General features: G+C 35.7%; 1 non-coding gene across 1 annotated transcript; it reads right to left on the bottom strand.

Annotated features, from left to right (window-relative positions):
• Nucleotides 1-865: 865 nt before the first annotated feature.
• Nucleotides 866-936, bottom strand: Trnag-gcc (transfer RNA glycine (anticodon GCC)). Its single transcript has one exon. It is a non-coding gene; the product is annotated as a tRNA-Gly (tRNA).
• Between the last annotated feature and the right edge of the window lie 1,678 nt (nt 937-2,614).

Here is a 2,614-nt window from a genome sequence, read left to right as displayed (position 1 = left end):
TTTCTAATCGGAAATTGGTTGTTGGCTACAGCTATTCGGTTTTGTGGGAACTTGCTAGTTTAAGGAGAAATTGTGAACGGAATTATGCTAAATAGCTACACCGATATTGTAATTGCTTGATTATTAAACGTATTGATCGGTTATTTAAATAAAGGTTGGTACACTCACTGAAATTAACTCGTAATATGTATGTCTACATTTAGTCTTTATATTATCTTTAGACATTAACCAGTAGTCGGGGAAGTAAAAGGTATATGGCAGTTATTTCCCTACTTATGTATGAAATATTCAAGCGCAGTATAGATGTCCTCATTTTATGTACTTAGATGGGAAATCGGAATTATATTGTAAGACATCTAGAAGACAAAGTTTCAGATATATCTTACGCCTTAATCAGGTTGTTACCGTTTTATTAAGTTAAAACTTACTTAGCCACAAAAGCGCCCCCGACTTAGAATTTTACAAATAATATTCGTAATGTTTCCAGGTAAAAATAAAGTTCAGAAGTCGCGAAAATATTGACTTTAAGTTAGTTATAGAAGTCTAACTCATCTCATAGAGCCGAAAATAGCACTCGATTATTTTGAGAGCGGCGCCAAAAATATAAGCTAAGTTGGTTATGTTAAGACAAAATGTCAAGAAACTACTAGATCAATATCTAAAAGTCAAATTGTGCCTATTCCTGTTGGTTTCCAGTTTATTTTGAGCAATTCCGGTAATTGAGGCAAAATTATTAGAGAGGATAGATAGGTTTTGAATAATAATTTTGCCTTGCTCTTTTGCTTCAAAGTGAAATTTATTAGTTATACTTTGTATAAAAACTATCTTTGTAGTAACATAGTAAAAAAAAAAACAAAAAAGATCATGCATCGGCCGGGAATCGAACCCGGGCCGCCCGCGTGGCAGGCGAGCATTCTACCACTGAACCACCGATGCTCATGTCTATAAAGTTGAAATTATGAACTACAACCGTGAGTGTACAAAGTGAACGGTCTCCATCGCCTAGCGCGCTTACGTAAAGTATGACGTCATCAGTCAGTTATGTTTGCTTATCATTAACATTATTATTCTTTCTTCGGTATCGTTTTGTAATTCGCTATCTTTATAGTTCTGTATTTTCTACAGTTTAAATGTTTCTTTAAGGTTATGTAAAATAAATACATTTAATTTATTACTGTCTAATTTTAGATAGTTTGTTGACTTAACTATTTATAGTGTACACTTCAGTTTATAAGCCAGTCTAGATGAAGGCTAGGTACACACTGCAGTACGGTTCAGTAATGCACGGCAGTCAGGCGTCGTGTTTAGCTAAGAATTTCATCCGATGGCATCGGCAGATGTATACTCCGCCGTATTGGCGTTGCAACGGCCATGTTACTTAAGTGCTGTGTTCCGCTTACGAGCATATAAGTCAATCATTTATTTTGTAGAATCATTAGAGCTTATATTATATTACAGCTATTACCATAGCATAAGATATTTTTTTCTTGTGGCTTGATGAAAAGTACCTTAGATTATGTTGAGGAAAACTAATTTAGGTACTTCCGAAAGCCGTGAACCTGGAAGTAGGTGGTGGTATAAAGGTGCATCCGAGAGCACCTTAATGTCGGTCCTGCACCTCATATCTCTCCGGTCGTGTCGGATTGCTGTCCCATCGGGATATGAGAGTATGGGAATAGAGAATGCCCCTGTGTCTGCAAAAACATTGTGGATAAAAAATTGGCCTTCATAACATTTATTAGTTCAATATTGAAACACTGAACTTTTAAAAATATAAACTCTATTTACTATCGATTACCAACTCGGTGTTAATCTCGGGTCCCAAGAGGAGCACAGCAGAGGTCTTACACATCGCGTGTAGCACGTCGCGGGAATTATTAATGTGCGCCAAACATAGCCAACACCTGGATCCGCCTGGACTTGCTGGCTAATGTAGAGGAATGACCGCCATGGACTGAACTGTTCAAGGACTCGGATTTTGGATTGAATTGTTAATTTTGTAGGTTTGGTTTAAAATTATAAATACCGAGTCGCAAACGAAAAAGTACTTAATTAAAGTACGTAATTTTTGTCATAAATACGACGCTCACGACGTTTGAACAACTGCTAAAATGAAAAGAAAAAAAAATTGTTCCTGATAGTATCCTATTAAGTTTTCTTTAGAAATATTACTTATAATTTTGCTCAGAGAATTTGAATGTACATAATTTGAGTTCTTCCATCGTGGGTGTAGGTGCCTACTTGTACACACATCCTCCCGCGTTTATACAAAAATAGATATGATATTACTAAGTTAATTACTCATTATCTCAATTAAGAAGACGATGGATCCCTAAAAATAACCGACTTTTGGAGTTAAGTTGCCAAACGATATGGAAATCCGATGGCAAGATGGCAATCAACTAAATTATGGTAAGCCGAGAATAGCCGTATTTTAATGATTTTCTCCTGCAGTGTTGCATTAAATATTATAATTTAAACGCAAATGCGTAGGCTGAGACTTCTTAATTGATTGTTTTAGGAGACTCGTTAATTGGACTTTTGACCTTTCGCTTTACAAAGTGAATTTTAAGAGGTACTGAATTTAGCTACCCCGTTTTTATTTTCCAATGAT

The sequence above is a fragment of the Helicoverpa armigera genome, chromosome 6 (assembly GCF_030705265.1).
Source record: "Helicoverpa armigera isolate CAAS_96S chromosome 6, ASM3070526v1, whole genome shotgun sequence".
NCBI classification, from domain to species: Eukaryota; Metazoa; Arthropoda; class Insecta; order Lepidoptera; family Noctuidae; genus Helicoverpa; species Helicoverpa armigera.
This window is presented reverse-complemented; position numbering and strand designations above follow the sequence as displayed.